Source organism: Gossypium hirsutum, chromosome D07 (genome assembly GCF_007990345.1).
Source record: "Gossypium hirsutum isolate 1008001.06 chromosome D07, Gossypium_hirsutum_v2.1, whole genome shotgun sequence".
Lineage (NCBI taxonomy): Eukaryota > Viridiplantae > Streptophyta > Magnoliopsida > Malvales > Malvaceae > Gossypium > Gossypium hirsutum.
Genome location: NC_053443.1, coordinates 27,491,885 through 27,512,716, shown reverse-complemented (window position 1 = coordinate 27,512,716; position 20,832 = coordinate 27,491,885). Strand labels below are relative to the sequence as shown.

General features: G+C 33.5%; 1 non-coding gene and 1 pseudogene across 1 annotated transcript; both read left to right on the top strand.

Annotated features, from left to right (window-relative positions):
- The first annotated feature begins 3,784 nt into the window (after positions 1–3,784).
- On the top strand, positions 3,785–3,891 carry LOC121219651 (small nucleolar RNA R71). Its single transcript, XR_005916541.1, has one exon. It is a non-coding gene; the product is annotated as a small nucleolar RNA R71 (small nucleolar RNA).
- Positions 3,892–16,126: 12,235 nt separating this feature from the next.
- On the top strand, positions 16,127–20,557 carry LOC107956138 (calpain-type cysteine protease DEK1-like; annotated as a pseudogene).
- Positions 20,558–20,832: the final 275 nt, after the last annotated feature.

The following is a 20,832-nucleotide window of genomic DNA, read 5'->3' as shown; positions in this document are numbered from 1 at the left end:
AATCGTAGTTTGCATGTATGTCACAGTCATAGATAACATTCATCATTCAACATAATTTCCTATCAATCAAGCAAACAATAACAAGGCTCACTTATGACCTTCATATGTTGAACTTAAGACTTCCTCTCCACTAATGTAGGTGACATAATCATCAAATCAATAGGTATTTTATAAGTTTATAATGGGGCTTAGTTAAAGGTAGGGATTTTAAGAGATAGGACATTTTAGTTTTAAAAATCTTAACCTTTAACTTTTCTTGGTTTTCTCGTAATACAACCTTTTTCTTTAAGTGAACCTTTGGAGCACCCCTAAACTTATTTTGAACTCAAGCTCATACATTTTTCTTTTTGAAGACTAAGCGAACTTTTATTCGCTCTTTTTTTTTCTTAAGCATGAGCACATATATCTTTATGAAAATTTCCTCAAATGTTGATTCCCAAGACAACTTTAGTTCAGATAGGTGCACAAAATTAAGATAATTTTAAAAAGATGGTAACTGGCTTATAATGCAGGTTCATTGCAAAAACAGGCCTTTAAGCTCAAAATTATAGTTTCAAGGGTCAAGATCTAATGCATTCTCCAATAGATCTTCTTTAAAATTGCTTTCCATAGAAACCAAGTTTTCTATCTTTTCCATAACTGAACACTCCTCTGTCGGATTGGGAAATTTCATCGCTTTAAGAATGTTAAAGGTTACCTCATCGTTTTCAACTTGCATGGTGAGTTCTCATTTCTACACATCAATTAACGTTCTTTCCATGGCTAAGAAAGGTCTCCCAAGGATGATCGAAACTTCCTTGTCTACTTCAAAATCTAAGACAATGAAATCAACAGGAAAAATAAATTTATCGACTCTTACCAAAACATCCTCGTGTTAGAGTATGCCCAAAGATCAATCATGAGATGGTTGTAATAACATACTTGATTTATCATGTTTATTAATATAAGGCGTTACCATTATTATTTTAGTTTCTTTTCTGTGTGTATAAATAAATTGTTTTATAATAATGTCCTGAGAGTAATATGATTATTCTTAAAAGGTCCTTAGTTAAGTATTATTGTTGGATAGGACAACAATAATGCATTAAGACTAACATGTATTTGATTGATGATAAAGAGTTGTCATTGATATGAAATGTCAAAATCGATGCATGAATATGTGTGTTAGAGAACAACATATTGGACTGACCCATTATAAGTATGTTTCTTGGATTATTATGTAATTGTCACAACATTACTCATAGTGATTAATATGTATATGATCCTCAGACTTGAGATCATCATAATCCCAACATCGTGAGTTGTATATTTTGATACAGTCAAACGCACACCGTAATTGGTTTTTCTATAAAGGCTGATTTGGATATACCACGATCTATGTTGAGGGATATGGTTGATCGATATAGGATAAGTCCCTCCTACATAATGGGAGTAATATCTTAGGCCACTTGATTGAGTGAGACTAGAAATGCATGGCCATGCTCAAATAAACTGATATGAGATGTCATACTTATTTGTATATCATAGTCTACTTAAGATATCAAGGAATATGGAATGGACTATGCAAGTGTGACTATTCCATGACTTGTGTCCAATCCAAAGATAAAGGACTTAAGGATTATTGAATGAAAGGTTAATCATAAAAGGTTATGTTGAATCATGATTTCTTGTGACTTAGATAGCAATGATGCATTGCTAGGTGCCACTCATTGTTTGTAACATTGGAATCGTTCTAGTTTTACTGCTAACGTTACAAGAACCTACAGGGTCACACCCTATAGTTGAAATGAACGGAATAAAACATAGTTGGTATTGTGTTTGATTGTCTCTTGAATTAAATAAATTATAGAATTAATTTAATTGGATAATCAAATATCGAACACATTATGTACAAGGTTGTTGTACGAATAATAAGAACATGAATTTGGTCAGTATATAAATTCAAATAATTATATAGTTTACGAAAATCATTATTATAATTAATGTAATTATAATTTTCAGTTTAAAACATAGTTATATTTATTTAATTTCTAGAAACCCTAAAAATCGATATAAAAATCCCATTTTTTCTTTGCTCGGGGTCTAGCAGCCGTCAAAGCAAATTTTTTTTCCAAAACAGTTTTGGGGATTCCTTCCATTCATTATCAACTGGGTGGATTACGTAGAGGTCTGAGTCACGATAGATTGCGGCTTGGTTCGATAGTAGATCAAATTACTCGTTGCTGAGGCATTGCTGTCTAGTTAGAATAAAGATTCTGTAATTTTGAAACCTTTATTTCATCCCGATTCGTTCCTCACACATGGATCCATGGTTAGGATCGCCGAATGTTTTAATTTTTCACTGCGCCGTAGGGGTGCCGACGTTCCAACACCTCGATCTTTCCTTTGGGATATGCTAAAGATCAATCTGCTAGCTGAAGCATCACAGTTGTAGGTCTTACTTCACCTATCCCTAACATCTTGAAAATAGACTTAGGCATCAAATTGATACTTGCTCGTAAGTCACACAAAGCTGTACCACAGTAAGATTCACCAATGTTACAGGGTATAGTAAAACTTTCTGGGTCTTTCAATTTCAGTGGCAGTTTGTTCTGCAGGAACGCACTGCACTCCATTTTCAAGGCAACAGTCCCATAATCATTCAATCATTTCTTCTTAGACAGTATATCGTTCATAAACTTCACATAATATTGATGTGTAATTACTTCAGAACATCCAAAAATTTCTTGAATTACACCTCATGTTTCTGCTTGTTCTGCTGTAATCTTTACGGATATAGAGGTGATGAAACTTTCGGTTGAATCGGACAACTTTTCTGAGTAGGTAAATCTGTATCCAAAAAAGATGTTAAAATATTTGAATTCACTAAGTCAGGGTTTACCTTGTCAGACTTTGTAGATTTTGATTCTTTTGGTGTAGGAACTTCAACAGGTAGTTGATTCTTCTCAACGGGCTTATCTTCGACATCAATCAATCGAGGTTCTAGAATTTTACCACTTTGCAATGCCACTGCCTTGATATTTTCTTTACCCAAATTTCTTGGATTCTCAGTATCGTTCAGCAAGGTTCGTTGCGGTCTATTATGTACCTCCGTAGCTAACTGACCCATTTGGTTTTCCAATTTTTTTAGTGTTGCTGCTTGGCTTTGGATCAAAGCGTCATTCTTTGCAATGTACACTTTAAACAAGTTCTCCAAACTATTTGGTGCCTCAACTTGAGGTGGTTTTGGAGCTTGCTGATTAAACCCTTGAGATTGGTTGGGTTTTTGCTGCAATAAGTTGTTATTCGATCCATTTCCCTGGTTTTTCCAAGAAAAGTTAGGATGATTACGCCATGATGGATTGTAGAAGTTGGACTGGAGTCCTTGTCCACTCCTATTTTGATATTGGTTCCCCACATAGTACACTCAGGATTTGATGGACAATTCTCACAAGAATGACCTTCTCCACAGCACATACAGGAAACTACTTTAAAATGACTTAGTGGTTGAGCTGCAGAATTATTAGTACTATTAGCGGTTAACTGTTTTATCATAGAGGAAATGGACGATACCTGAGCTGATAACGATGTGAGGGCATCAACTTCATGAACTTCGGCTACACGTCTTCCTAAAGCTATTTGATTTGTTGGTCATTGATAGTTATTACTCGCGATCCTCTCGATGATCTCATAAGCCTCATTATAAGACTTAGACAAAATTGCACCATTCGCAGAAGCATCTACCATCAATCTTGTATTTGTATTGAAACCATTATAGAATGTCTACAACTGGATACAATGTAGAATGCCATGATGAGGGCACTTACAAAGTAACTCCTTGAATTGCTCCCAAGCCTCATATAAAGACTCGTCATCCAATTGTTGGAAAGTTGTGATCTCGTTCCTTAACTTAGCGTTTTTGCTAGGTGGGAAATACTTAACCAAAAATCTCTCTGCTAATTCCTGCCATGTATATATGGAACTTGGTGGCAATGAATTGAGCCATGCTCATGCTCGATCTCGCAACTAGTATGGAAACAACTTCAACCTCAGTGCGTCTTCAGTCACACTGACTACCTTGAATGAATCACTCACCTTCATAAACAATCGAAGGTGGAGATGTGGATCTTTCGTGGGCATACCACTAAATTGGCCCACCGTTTGTAGCATTTGAAACATCACTGGTTTCAATTCAAACTGGGATGCCCTAATATCTGGCCTTCTAATTCTTGTATTTAACTCACTGGAAATTGGCAACGTATATTGTCTGATGCATCGATCCCTATCATCGACAATGAGGATAGGGTTTCGTACATGGTCGGCTTCATTACTCCGGCGAAGATTTTATCGCAGCGAAAGGAGAGACTTGCGACAAAAGGGAAAATTTGGGGAAAATTTTCAAGATTTGACGCCGATGACTATGAGAAGAAATGTGGGTGGCTAGGGTTAAAGATAATTGCTTAAATGGTTTTGAAAATTTTGATAGTAGAGAGGGGTTTATATAGTAGTAGATTAGGGTAAAACTTAGCTAAAATTTAGCTACAAGAGGTTACTTGGGTGGTAAGCATAAAAGATGGTGGCAAAATTCTAGGGTTTTGGGAGATATATGAACGAAAATTGATGGGTAATTTCCTCTTCTTTACTGCTCTAGGCCTCAAGCCCAACTGTAATTGTTTGTTGTATTGAAAAAACTTAAACTAAAGTAAAAATAAACTGATTAGTACTTGGGCCAAATTGACCCTCTAATTAAGCAAATAAACTACTAAAATTAAAATTTGCAAATGAGAATAAAAAATTAAAAAAAATTAGACTACTTAGGAAATTTCTTCTCGAAAAATTACATCAACTTAATTCCTAAGAAAGGTTGGAGGGGTCACAAAGGGTCCTGCTTAATTTTCAATCTCCTTAGACAGAATTAATTTAATGTACTAATTAAATTCAAGGGTCTATTAAATTGAACGAAGTTTCAACTCGCTCAATTTCACCACTCAATAGTGTTTGAGACATTGACCATTAACTTTAAACGTACCTCCGTTGTTGTTGTGCAATTCTACAGCTCCATACAAATAAACTTTATAAATAATAAATGGTCCAGCCCATCAAGACTTGAGCTTCCCAGGAAATAACCTTAGCCTCGAATAAAACAACAACACTTTTTGACCTTGTCTGAATTCCTGAGGTTGTATACGATTGTCAAGCCATCTTTTACTTGTTTCTTTGTACATCTTGGCATTCTCGTATGAAAATAACCTCAACTCCTCAATCTAGTCAAGTTGTAACATAATTCTCTCACCGACTTGTTTAAGATTCAAATTTAATTGTTTCAAAGCCCAGTGAGCTTTATTCTCCAACTCAAGTGGCAAATGGTATGTCTTTCCAAAGACTAATCGATAAGGAGTCATTCCTAACTGTGGCTTAAAAACAGTTCAATAGGCCCATAGAGTATCATTGAGCCTTCAAGACCAATCTTTTCTATTAGGTCGCATTACTTTCTCAAGGATACCTTTGATCTCACGATTTGCCCATTCAACTTCCCCATTTGACCGTGGATGATAGATCGTGGAAATCTTGTGTTTCATATTGTACTTGTCAGGCAACCACTTAAGCCATTTATTTACAAAGTGAGATCCTTCATCGCTAATTATAGCTCTAGGAGTCCCAAACCGTGTAAACACATGCTTATGTAAGAATCACATGACAACCTTAGCATCATTTGTTAGGTATGCTTCAACTTCAACCCACTTGGATAAGTAATCCACAACTACTAGGATATATCTGTTACTGTAACGCGTAGGTTTGTGCAAGTGTACACAGTCGTTATCAAGTAATAAGTAAGTATCGAGTTATCGTCTCCACAGGGATTGTATTTGTGCTAAGTCACTTAATTTTTAAAATTATATTAACAATTTGGTAAATAAAAACACAATATAATTGAGAAGTGGTGATTAAAATATATTAAACTAAATGCAATGATCCCTAATGCAAATTATCCTAAGTATGCAAACTATATGAATGAAATAGATTTTAGTAAAATTAAACACAATTTGCAACAATTATAACATAAATAAACTAGGACAATTACTTTAATTAAACACAATTATTTATCAACATGATTAATAACATTCGGAAAAACATTCCATGGCAACTCAATCTTTCATGAGTTTGGAAACCACATTAGGTCCTTTTGGAATCCTTTACTTAGTAAATACGCATTTTACTAATATTATTTACTAAGGGTGTCTTAACATTCGTGTGAGGTAACAGGGACGTGTCAGGTTTGAAACAATTTAATCACACGAATCTAAAAACTATGTAGATAATAGAGCTTGGTCAGAGTTGTTATGCAACCTACAATTTAATCGAGTCAGGATCTAAATTGAGCATGCAGATTTCAATTATGTGTCCATTAGTCATCGTCTGGTCAGGATCGCTCAGGTAATTTAGGTACATTTCAATCACGTATGAACAAAATACCGACTTGATTTTAATTGAAAACATGATCGATTGAGGCACAAACATTATAAGCATGAATCAAATAAATATTATTTAATCAAAACAATCATCCTAGCTTAAATAAAATTAAGTTATCATTTTTGTAAACAAGAACAAAGAACACATAGCAAACATCTTTCTATTAAACTAAAGAAAAGGAAGATTAAACCCAATTCAGAGTGGCTGTCACCCAAGACTCTAACTGATGAGGCTCCTTCGTTCATTTGCTGATGGCTCTCCAAGGGTTCTTTAAGAGGCTTAATTGCTAAAGTCTCTATGAAGAGATGATGCTAGGCGTGGGAATGGAAAAGGCTAAGAGAATTTGGAGAAAAAAAAAAGAATAATGCTTGAGGGATGATAAATGAATGAATGAGAGGGTCTTATTTATAGGTGAGGAGAGGGGGATATTTTACTAAAAATAGGAGTTTTCATCTTGTGGAGAATCTTCCATGGGTGGCTGACCATAAATTAATCAAGTTGAGCTGATTTTTCCTTGGTTTTTTGTCAATTTGAGTGCCACAACAACTAAGGACTGAGACTCGGTCAAGTGCAAATCTTCAGGTAAATCTCTAATTTCTTCAACTCTTTAAGGACCTTTTGCAATTAAGCCATAGAATGGTTTAAATAGACAGCCATGTGCAGCCAAATTTTGGGTTGACTTGGTCTCCAATTTGGACGATTTTGTAATCCAGCAAAGCTATCAGACCTGTCCAAAATAAATCAACAAATTAGAGGACCAAAGAATTAAATTTATCCAATTTAATTAATTAATTAAAACCCAAATTATTAATGAAATATTTTAAAATGAATTATTAAATATAATTTTATATTTTATTATTTAATTTAATCATGTATGGCCCACTTTATGTCTTAAAACTATAATATATTCAAATTAATATAAAATAAGCCATTTATTGCATGAAAACTATATAATAAAGCATAAAATCACATTTTAATAATTTCTATGTCCTAATTTCATATTTTCACATATTTCATTAATTTATTAAACAATTACTTAGTTTTAACAACGAATTTAAGTAAAAAGGAGATAAATCACATAGGAAAAATCCTATATATTTTTTCGTTTACAGTTACCATAAGAAGAAGGAAGCGAGAGTAGAAAATAAATGGCCCATATGTCAAATAATTTACCTCTAAAATGTTTTTCAAGGGCGTTTCGCTCCTCCTCGATATGTTTTCGGTCCTCTAGCACCTACCACAATTTTTCCCAAATGCATACGCATCCTTGAACACTATAGGTCAAAAGAATCCTGCTTGTAAGATATTTGTTGCAATGCAGAAACCACCAAAGTGTCCCCCACTTGGAGGTGAATGGAAGTGATATAAGATCTCATCAGTTTCACTTCCAGCTATGCACTTCCTAATTATGTTATCTGCAAATTGGTTAAATAAAAATGGATCATACCAAAAATAATATCGAATATCGTGAAGGAATTTCTTCCTTTGTTGGTATGTCATTTCTTGAGTAATTATTCCACATGTTAAATAATTTGCATAATCAACAAACCAAGGTATTTCATGAATTCGACTTACTGTGAAGATATGCTAATCTGGAAAATTCTCATTAATTAGAACAAGAAAGTTGGTTACCACATTTTGTTCTAATCTCGACAGATGATCAACTACTTGCTTTTCAAGGCTTTTTATGTCTTGGATCTCAAAATTCAAATTGTTGAAGTAAAAGTATCCATCGAATCAACCTCAGTTTAGCATCCTTCTTTGTGAGTAACTATTTAATGACCACATGATCAGTAAATACTGTAACTTTCGTACCTATGGGATAAGAATGGAACTTGTCAAAAGTAAAAACTATAACAAAGAGTTCATTTTCAGTTACTGTGTAATTAAGTTGGGCTCCTCTCAAATTTTTGCTTGCATAGTAGATAGGATAAAACACTTTGTTACTTCTTTGACCTATCACAGCTCCAACAGCAAAATCGCTTGCGTCACACATCAACTCGAACGGTGAGTTCCAATCAGGTGTAACAATTATTGGGGATGAGATTAACTGACCTTTTAATTCCTCAAAAGCTTCCAAACATACTTTGTTAAACTAAAAAATTGTATATTTTTCTAATAAGGAACACAAAGGCTTGGAAATTTTGAAAAATCTATGATAAAACTTTGGTAAAAACCAGAAGTATTACAAAAAATAGAAAAATCATCCATGAAAACGTCAACAAAATTTTTAACCATATCATAAATATTGCCATCATGCATCGCTGAAATGTGGCAAGTACATTACATAAACCGAAAGGCATTCCCCTAAAGGAAAATGTATCGTATGGGCAAGTAAAAGTTGTTTTGTGTTGGCCTTCTAGGGCTACAACTATTTGGTTGTATCCTGTATATCCATCGAAGAAACAATAATATTTGTTACCTGCCAACCCGTGATCGTTCTCTTTGGTATTAACTCGTTTCATTCATTCTGAACAATCGTGATATCACCTTTCTTTGGTACACATTGTACCAAACTTAGCCATAAACTATATGAGATGAGGTAGATAATTCCCGCATCTAACCATTTGATAACTTCCTTTTGAACTACCTCTTTCATGATTGGATTGAGTCTCTTTTGCCCATCAATTCTAGCTCGTTCACTCTCCTCTAAGATAATTTTATGCATACAGAAATAAAAGCTTATTCCTCGAATATGATTTATGGTTTAGCCAGTCGCCTTTTTAAATTTCTTTAAAACTTTGGTCAGCTACTCCTCTTGGTGTTCTATTAGTTCTACTAAAACAATCACAGGCAAAGTAGAATAGTCACCCAAATAATCATATTTTAAATGGGAAGGAAGTACCTTAAGTTTGAGTTTGGGTGGTTCTTCGATTGACAACTTCAGTTGCATGTATTCTCGAACTTCTAACTCTAATGGTTCAAACCATGCTGGTTGAACATAGTTTCTCGAATTGAATTCCATCAAAGCCATGTTTTCATTACCTTTTTCATCTTCCAATGGTTTAGACCCTAAGGTGTTCTTCGATGGGTCTTCTTCAAATTGTTTTCCCATTTCATAGAAACTAAGGTTTCTAACTCCATCACTGAACATTCCTCCATCCGATCAAGAAATTTCATTGTTTTAAGAACATTAAATGTTACCTGATCATCTTGAACTCTCTTCATGGTTAGGAAAGGTCTCCCCAGGATGATCGACACTTTCTTATCTGCTTCAAAATCTAAGACAACGAAATGAGCAAGAAAAATAAACTTATCCACTCTTACCAAAACATTTTCGATCTTTCTTTTGGGGTATGCTAAAGATCGATCTGCCAATTGGAATGTCACAGTTGTGGGTCTTACTTCACCTATTCCTTACAACTTGAAAATAGATTTGGGCATCAAGCTGATGCTTGCTCCTAAGTCGCATAAAGTTTTGCCATAGTAAAACTCTCTGATATTATAGGGTATACTAAATCTTCCAGGGTCCTTTAGCTTCGGAGGTAGCTTGTTCTATAAGAATGCACTACACTTCGTCGTTAGTGCTACAGTCTCACAGTCACTAAGTCTTTTCTTCTTGGACAAAATGTCCTTCATGAACTTGACATAGTAGGAAATTTGTTCTAAAGCCTCCACCAACGAGATATTGATGTGAAGTTGCTTTACACCATCCAAAAACTTCTTGAATTGCACCTCTTGTTTCTACTTATTTGGTTAGAATTTTTGAGGATACGAAGGTGATGAAACTTTAGGTTGGACTGAAGAACTTTTCTGAAAAGATAAATCTGCATCTAAAGAAGATGTTAGCTTATTAGATTTCACTAGTTTAGATTTTACCTAAACAGACTTTGTAAACTCTAGCTCTTCTGGTGTAGGAATTTCAACTGTTGGTTATTTTTCCTCCTTCTCGATAAGTTCATCTTCTACCATAGCTTTCTTGGGTTACAAAGTCTTACCATTTCGTAAAGCAACTACCTTGCAATGTTTCTTACCCATATTCCTTGGATTATCTGTATCACTTGGCAAGGCTCCCTGCGGTCTATTACGAAGCTCCATAGCTAACTGACCCATTTGGTTCTCCAAAATTTTCAATGTTGCGTGACTTTGGATTAAGACGTCATTCTTCGCCATGTATGCCTTCAACAAGTTTTCCAAACTGTTATCTGACTCAGTTTGTTGTGGTTTTGAAACTTGTTGATTGAAGCCTTGGGATTGACTTGGTCTATGTTGCATGTAATTGTTGTTCAGTTCATTTTCTTGGTTATTTTAAGAAAATTTTGGATGGTTTCCCCATGAAGGGTTATAGAAATTGGACTGTGGTCCTTGTCCACTTCTATTTTCGTGTTGTTGTTCGGTTTATTTCCTTGATTATTCCAAGAAAAGTTTGGATGGTTTCCCCATGAAGGGTTATAGAAATCGGATTGTGGTCCTTATCCACTTCTATTTTTGTATTGATTTCTTACATAATAAACTAACTCAGAATTTGATAGAAAATTCTGAAAAGCATAGCAATCCCCACATTATACACAGGAAATAAGCTCGAATTGACTAGTTGTAATAGCTCGTTTCTCAGTGGTGTTAGAAGCAGTGGTTTCGGAGCCACAAATCTGCCAAGTGTGTCCTTAAATATTATTAGTTAGTATTTATGAGTCAAATACTGAATTATATTTTATTTTGATATGGTAAATTCTGTTATTTGAATGAATAACTAAGTTTAAGTGGTGTGCCCTAAAGTCAAGTGAGTTTAGAAAATGAGGTATTTGGACCTCAATTCTATAAACCGAGCCTGTAAATATTTTTTAAATATCTACGGAGCATTATTGGGAAAATATTAAATTTTTGTTAAGAAATTTTAATGTGTAGATAGTTAATTAAATAAAAAGGACTAAATCATAAAGGTTAAAAAAGTGGGTTTTTATTAGTAAAATGGATTAAATAGTTACGTTATAGTAAGGTAGTGGACTTAGTGGATAAATAAACCATATAGATGGTTGGTGGAAAATTATAGACATGTTTTGATTAGAATTAAGTTAATAGTTATAAGGGAAAAGGGTAATTAAATAATAAATTAACATTAAAAAATAAAGCTAAATCACTATCATCTACTTTAATTTCTTATCATTGAAATTTGGAAAGAAGAAAACCATAGAAGAAGCTAGATACTCGACAATTTCAATTAAGCTTGCATATGAGTGATTCTAACCTCATTTTTGGTAATTTTTATGTTTTTAAGCTTGTATAAACTTAGTCTAGCTAGTCCGGGGGTCAATTTGTGATACTATTAAAAGTTTAAGGACTCTCCATGAATAAGTTTAAGGTGTTTTTAATTTTAACTGATAGATTATTAAAGTTGGTAGTTAAATATAAGTATTTTTGTTTAGTAATTTTTGATGATTTTAAGCTGTAAGGATTTATTTATGAATATGGTAAAATTCAAGGAAAATATTGTGAATTGATGATAAATATGGGCCATTATGAGACTCGGTAACAATCGGCTAACATGAATTTTAGCTAAAAATGGTAAATTTGCAAGTTACGAGTTTAGGGACTAAATTGTATAAAACTACTAGTTAGAATGTTGGGGCAAATTTGTAAATTGATAATAGAATGGTTTAGTTGCATAAAAATACTTGTTAGAGTGCTGGAAATGTATAAATTGGGTTGAATTATTATTTAGATCAAGAAACGCCATAATCGAATTTAAATCGAGGAAAAGTTAGAGTTTCAGACTAGTTGTTGACTCTATTTTAGTAATTGTTTCAATTGAGGTAAGTTCGTATATTGAATCATTCATTAATGGTAAAATTGTTAATTGCTATTGAATAATTAAGGTAAGTGAGTTGATTATTATTTATTTACCTAGTTAATTGAAGATTAAATTGGGAATTTTTGAACATGTAAATTTCATGAATGGTTATATGAGATATTATATCAAAAAAGGAACTAAAGTTAAGTATGGAAAATGTAAATTTCATGGAAAAATATTGAAGTGCTAATGTGAACATGAAGGTCACAGATAAGGATATGGAAAGAGACCTATTTGAACCTTGTGAACACTTAGGATACAAATGACATGTCATTAGGGATTATATGTTTCAGGTTCTGGTCCTGGATGTCCAACCGATGGTTGAGGTCCTGCATTTGTTGCGGATTCTCCACAGCTCATATGAGCAGCAACGTGTAGCTAACATCCTGTCACATACCAAAACTCAAGGGTTAGTAGAATCGGGTTTGTGAATCGAGAGAAAGTGATCATGCCTTAATTTTTTTAAAAATTATCTATGCATTTTTAGGAAATAAATGAGGTATTCGTTTGTTGGTTAAGTGTTAGTGTAACGTTTCATGAAACGCAAGTTCAAATACCTTCTCTCACATCATTATATTATTTTGGAAATTTTTCCTTAAACCCTAGTACATTAGTTTGATGGTTAAACATTAGAGAATTTATCCTTGAGGTCCTAACTTCAATTCCATTCTCATGCAAATAATTTTTTTTACAAAAACCTATTGTTTTAATGTGTGGGCCATCTAAGCCTAGTTAACATAGGTAGAAATATTAATTTTTCACTAATAATCAACCTTTAATTCTCCTTCTCATTTCCCTAGTCGTTCCTCTCCCCCTCTCATTCTCTTTGATTTTATTTTTTTTTCCTTTCCTCCATTGTTGTCTTCGCCTACACCTAGTTTTACCATCTCTTTCTCTTTTTTTTGCCACAAGATTTCTTAACATATTCTCAACCATATTTCTATCATTTTTCCTCATTAAAACCGGCCCCAAATTTGAAATCTTCAACTTCAAGATCGATCCCGAACATTTCCTAGAAAGTACCATTGCCGTTTCTATCGACTAGTTTGGGTAAGGTCTCTTGTCTGTTCAATTTGTTGATTAATTTTGTCAATTAAAAACAAAAGCTTCTAGATCTGGAATTTGGGGGATTTTAAATGATTTCAAAAGTATTTTTCCAAAATTTAATGAGATCTCAAATCATTTTAAAATCCAGCTCTAATTTTGGCCACTAAGGGTGGTGGTGCGTGCGACTTTATGCAAGAAAGGGGGCTGTTTTTTTTCTTGGTTCTTGCCTATATTTTTCAGCATTAATTTCAGTTATTTAATCCTCCTAATCAGCTTTTAAACTCATTTCAATTAGAGAAAAATGTTCTTGATCGATTGGACATTCGGATCCCACAAATCGTGAAGCGTAAGTGCAATTAAGGTTAACTAGTTTGTTATTTCGACATAGTTGTTGGGTAAAGGTTATGAATTGATTAATTAAGGAATTTAAGAATTAATTAGCTACTAATTTTACAGTATATTATTGAATTAGGTACTGACCCAAATGCCCCAAATCAACCATAAAGGTGAAGAATAATTGTACGTACGGTTTGCATCGATACAGTGTAAGGAATCTAACTAGTTTGGATTCATAAAATAGTTATAATTCAAATGATTGGTTTGAACTCATTAGTGGGTGTTTGAGGTCTGGTTTAATGGTAAATTTATTGTATTTATACTGAATTTTGGTTTAAGTTCGTTTAAGGAATTATTAAGGAAAATTGGAAGATTTGCTAGTGTGCTATGAGGAAGAGAAAAATAAGGTGTGGGTCTTAAACTCATAAAATTGTTTGAAAATGTTAAATATCATGTTATATTTGATAAATTATCTTACTGATTGGATTAGCCTAATAGCCAAATTATTGATTTTATGAGTGGCTGAACCAGATATGTTTCGAGCCTTAAAAGATTGACATGTTGGCAAAATTGCTAGTTCGAGAGTATGAATGTTTAACTGAGTTTCTAATTGCATATTTGAGTTTTGAGATATGAGAATGTTTGACTAAATGATATAGTGTGTTGAGATATTAAGCTTATGTATGATTTAAATGCATGAGATATTTGTTATATTCTGTACTGAAATGGGTGCTATTTATGCACAATGAAAATCCATAAAGTATGTGGAATTGAACGATATTGATTGATTCCAACACAATGGTAATTTGAAAGATCAGAACACTGTTTCCATTTACTGAAAGTATGTGATTATTGAGGACATGCTGAGCATGTCAAATGAATGTGAAAAGTATTGAGATATGATTATGTATGAGATTGTGTGACATATTGCATATGCATTCGGTTAGGATTTTGTGGTTGACGGAGGAGTTCCGTGGAGTACCGATGGCATATTAAGTCTGCATTATTTGTAGTCAGCGCACTGCACTTGGAGTACCGAGGGGATTGGCGATTTTATCACATATTATATGATATTGGCAATTGTATTGCACTATTTGATATCCAACAGATTTTCTGCATCATTGATTATTCGATGGTTTTACCACATCGAGCTATGCTCATAATGTTTTGGAGTTTGGCAGACGAGTTCTAGGGAACTTGTGCTGTGTAGTGGATGGTATGGGTAGGAACCTTTTTGCATTGAATCATGTGCACGACATATTCGAACGTTGTTGATTTATGCTACGCATTGTATTTTGTTGTATTGAATGGTATCAAAATTAATGATTGTTACTCGAATGAATGATGACCTATGCTCATACATCGTTTGACAACAATTTGATAATGGCTATGTAATGACATGAAATTCCTATGATGGTTCTACTTTATTCTGTTTATGCTAATATGTTTCATTGTATTTGATGTTTTTGCCCGTTTAAATTATTATTTCACTCACACTGAGCTTTTCATAAGCTCACCCCCAATAGTGTTTAACTTTTCAGGTAAACCTAAAAATTAAGATCAGACTTGGCATTCGGAGAATCAACCTAAGCCTCGAATTATTATTTAATTAAGTATTATTAAGTCTTTATTGGTTTTGACATGTAATTGTTAATTATCTCTGGTCTTTGGCTTGGTAACTTTTCTTTTGGGGACTTTTGCATGCATGAATTACTCAAGCATAATAACCGGATAATGCGTGATATCAGGCTTAAGTAAAATTTGATACTGTTACCTAGTTTCCACTACATTGCAAAGGAAATATTTTTGGAAAACAAATCGATAAGGCAACTAATTTTCCAAAATGACTTGAAAAATGGTTTTTCCACTGCATTAGTTTAATTTTGAGTTTTTTTTAAAGAAGAGACACAAGCAAACGATTTTTCTAAAATAACACTCTCAACAATAAAATGAATCCTAAGCATACACGACCTAATGAATGAATGTTTTTAAGCTAGCTCAAAGTACAATTATGGTTTTCTCTAAAATGAATTTATTTAAAGTCTTAAAAAGTAACGTAAGTTAGCTTAGCCATTTTGGTGGCTAATGTAACCTTCTCAATCTAGCAATAATGTCTAGGCTAGGTTTGGGAGGTTACATTTAGTGGTATCAGAGCCTTGGTTTAAAGCCTCGGATTGAGTTTTTAAATCTACTTAAGCTGCATGCATACATGAAAAATGGGAAATTGGGAAAAATAAGCCACAGAGAAGTTTAAAAATGATATTCTCAAAAGAAAATCAGGTCCGAGACTCTGATGTCGGTTGCCATAGAAAAGATATTGTTAAGTTATAAGTAAACACTTGAGGTGTATTACTGTAGACATAGAACAGAAATAGTTAGTATTTAATTTTTCTTTGAAACTATAAGATAGGAAACCGAAAATTGAATGAAGTTAGCTAGTGATTATATTTTCTGAAATTGTAGATCAAATTTAAGACCATAGGATACATGATTAACAATTGTAGAATGAGGAATCATGGGGCTCAGCTTCGAGCTACCCAATTTGAGTCATTTGTTTCTCAAGGAATTGTGTCTAACCATAAGAAGACTGACATCGTGATTGCATCTACTTTTGAAGGCGATAACCAAGAGGTTAGGGATGATGCATTATCTGTCCCAAGCGATATTAGGAGTTCTAGAAAAGGTTTTCAAGATTATGGTTGAAAGAACTAATATGGTGGAAGAGACTAAACGCTTGGAGTGCAAAAGAAAGGAAAATAATAAAGTTTAGAAAATGAAAGGGTCTGCTTGCACTGGACCAAATCCATGACCATTAAAGTGGGCAAGATGAGTCAAACCTCAACAAAAGGTTGTGGTAGTTATCACTGGAGAAACTGTTAGATTAGCTAGGATTTCGATTTGTAGATATTGTGGTAAGCGTAATCCAAGATTGCCTTTGCCAAATCAACTTCATATTGACATGAATAATTAACTAATAATCAACAACTTAAGGCCAATTCTGTATCATAAACATACATAGACACTGCCTATGCAACGATTAGATGTTATACTTGGCAACTTTTGGTACAATACGATCGTATGACACAAACATAACACAGAAAGAACATCTACGAAAGCAATACAAAATACGACATTGACACGAAGGCTAAATATATTGAGAGAAAAACTACACAAGTCATTAATCCCTGCAGACAGCAAAGGATAAAGCCTTAAGCCTATTATAAAGCCATAACCAAATTGGTCACTAAAAGAAAGAATAATTTAAGAATAGAAGTCATATACATTTGGAGGTGCTAGAAGCATAACTAAAAAAAATAGTAGAACTGACACCCTAATTATTACAGTTGTTCTTTTGTTGGTGTACTTGGATCACGTGGATATTTTCTTGGTGTGGGGTGAATTTTTAAGCAAACAATAGCAGTTCTCTAACAATATGGGCTGTGTGATTTCACTACATGAAATTGGCAAAGAAACATAGAAAAGGTTAATATCACTTCATAAAGGCATGTTATAAATGCAAGGTTTGTTTTGAAAGTTGAAGTAAATAATTAAATGAATGAAAAGAGCAAATGATTATGAAGTTAAAATAGCTCTTATTATATAAAAAATGAAAGATATTATTAAAAGGACATCCAAAATGAGAAATGTCATTTTAGCAACCAAAAAGTCCTTACAAAGTCAAAATCCCTCCATTTTTCCAACACATGAATCTGTATCATTTTCATTTTAACATAAATAACCATCGTCGCAGGTCCCTCAGATCCAACCTATGATAATCTGTATGAGAAAAAGTTATTCTTCTAATCTATGAATCTCTTCTACCATCTTTTGTCTCTCTTTATATCTAAAAAGGACCTTACCCCATTTATCTTTCGCCTTAAAAAATTTGAAATAATATGATGCCAAGCAATATAAAATTAGCTTAAAATTTTGGTTTCATTAAAATCAAGAAACCAATCAAAGCTGTAAACAACCATCAAGAAGGAAAATTTGACTAGCCTTAAACTATTCTCCATCAAAAGAGAAAAAGATAATTAACCACTTGAAATGACACCCAACAAATTATCCCCACACTTGAAGAACCAAAAAAAAAGGAAAACAAGAAAAACCTTTAGTGAATGCCTAGAAGATCCTACACAAGCAACCAAATAAACAAGTAATTCATAAAAAGAGAATAAAATAGGATACTATTGCTAGCCAATTACTAAACCTTTCTAATTAAAGAAAAGGGAAAACTTTGCATAAGAAATTTAAACATACAAATTATTTTGTGCAGAAATTGCACAGGAATTATTTTGAGGGGTATGCTGGGAACAATTTTTTAACTGATTCCTTATATTTGCTGAATAGCCATTACAAGGGCTGAGTGTTGAATAACCATTCAGTGTTTTTATCGAATTGAGCAGGAATAACCATTTAGTGTTTTTTACCATTCTGTGGGATGATTTGAACCAAACAATGGAATGGTAGTCCCCTTAGAATTTTGACGTAACTACATAGCAATTCTATTGAAACAAACATGGTGTAAGTGTTAGATGAAAGTTTGCCTGGTTTTAGAAGCTTTTTAAGGTGCACACGGCCTGGGCTGTCCATATGGCCATGTGACACACACGGCTATATGTCTTATTAATTTTTAGGTGCATGATTTTCTACACGGTCACAGTTAGTACACGGTTTGGCCACACAGGCGTGTGTGAAGCCACACGACCTGGGCTATTCCACACAGCCTAGCCATACACCAGTGTGACCCCTGTTTCCAAAATATTTAATGTTTTTCATATTTTTTATTCAAATTAGTCCTAGATTTTTCCCAAACTATTTTTAAGGCCTCATAAGCTCTATTTAAGACCCGTAAGTATATTTTTACCCTAATTTTTATAAGGTATTGAATATTATCATTTATTTTATATTTTTGTTTCTGTTTGATAATAAATGTCTTGATTTGTATGTAACACTCCGTAACCCCAATCTGACGACAAAGATGGGTTAAGGGTGTTACATTTAGTGGTATTAGAGCTATGATTTATTTGATTCTCAAACTGAGCATAGCATGTCTGGAGTCTACAAATACATGTCATTTTATAACATATGATAGTGTGATGTCGCCTGACTTAAAGTAATTTTGTTTCTATTATAGACAAAAGATGTCTTCCAACCAAACTAATTCCAATAATAATAAATGATATGTTTGATGTGTTTATGAGAATTACTTTTGTAGCTTTACAAACCCTACCCCCTCATCCTCAAATTCATACGACAGAATATTCACAAGATTTATGTTGATTACTTTCGCAAGTGTGAAGCAGAAGAGTTTAACAGTAAAATGAGTAATAATTTGGCCAGAGCTGAGAATTGGTTAGCGAATACAGAGTGTTTTAGCTGAAATATCATTTTTTTCGAAGATTATCTAAGATGTGCGGCATCACTGTTAAAAGAAGAGGTTACTCACTGGTAATCGACTTTAACTACTATGGTATCTAAATAATAGAGTATGATTTCTTTTGAATTGATTTCCGAAAAAATTATGTTAGCAAACAATATTTAGAAAAAAAATTATTGGATTGAAGCTGGGAAACAATCGGTTATAGATTTTGGGTGAGAGTAGTTCAGCTTGGTATGTATGTTAATAAGATGGTATTAATTGGAAAGGAATTATGTACTTGTTTTAGAGAGGGATTGATTAATGAGATTAAAATACTTGACAATGCAATGGAATTTTTTGGTTTTGTAATTTTCTTTGATTGGATTCAGGTAATGAAAGAACTGAGTAGTTATTTCCACGACCATTAGGGTTTTATGACAAAGATAGAATGAAACTGAATAATATGAGACCACCGATGACTTTAGTAGTTAGCGTGGAAGTGTTCAAAATGTAAAATAGACCTGAATGTAGCCATTGTGCCCGAGTATTTTACAAGGACCTCAACTGAGTATGCTATGTACTCTTTTATCTATAGTGGCATGGGCGATTGTTTTATCTCTAGCTATGGTGCTTATCATATAGGGATGCTAGCTAATCATAATATTAGGTAGAGAAATTGTTAGCCTAGCTGTAATAATGGTTGACATTGCTCTATTATTGGCATTCTAGTCAATTATGCTTTGGTGGTGGACTCGATGTCAAAGCTCAAGTGTTGTTAATTTTCTATTTCTACTGGTTGTTGCTCTACTTTGTGCATATGAATTTTGTGTTGTTTATGTCACAGATGATTCCAGTGCATCTAAGCGATATTGTCCTTCTAGATTTTTCTTTGATGTAGCAGCAATTGTCTTAGCAATCAATTTACACTTTATATGTCGCTTGATCTTTAATGGAAATGGCTTGGATGTGGACGCGTATGTCCGGATGGCTTATAAATTTGCATACTCTAATAGTATAGAAATAAGTCCTGTGTTTTGTTTACCAGAATCACAAGACCCAAATGAGTAATGCCCTCGGGAGTTTAGTAAGGCTTCACATCTTGGACCTCTTTACCTTAGCTCCCTTGTCGTTCTTCTTGTCTACTCTATCCTATATGGTTTGAATGCAAAGGATGCTCATTGGCTTGAGGCTATTACATCTGTTGCAGTTATAATTCTTGATTGGAACATGGGAGCATGCTTGAATAGGTTTCACTCTTTTTTTTTAAAGTTGTGTTGTTGCACTTGATGTCGTTGGAACTACACAGGTTTTTCGCATTTTCTTCGGAGTGCATTATTGGTACTTGGAGCATTGTATTAGTTATGCAGTTGTAGCATCTGTCTTATTAGGTGCGACAATTTCTCACCATTTTTTAGTTACAAACCCGTTAGCTGCCTGAAAAGATGTATTGTAGAGTTCCGTGATCTGTCTAAGGGAAAGTTTTCATAGGAAGGAGGCAAAATAGTTCTTTTAGTTCATTTGATGGTTGTGGCTCAAGTTTGAAATGTGATAATAGTGTTGAACCAGGTCTCTAATGTTTGGAATAGTCTTCTTATGTGTCCAACTTCTAACTTTCAAGAATGGATAAATAGTGATAAGAGTGTAAAAAGTGGAAGACCAAGTTTAGCATCACATAACAGTTCTCAGTACTCCAATGATATCGAAATATGTCAAAAAGTCAAAGTTGGGTATCAGGTTTTGTATGAACTATTACAGTTTTTCATGATTTTTGAATGGATTAAGAGTGAGTTACAATAGATTTTATGTCTAGATTATTTTTAACAATAGGAAGAAAAGCTTGATTTGAATA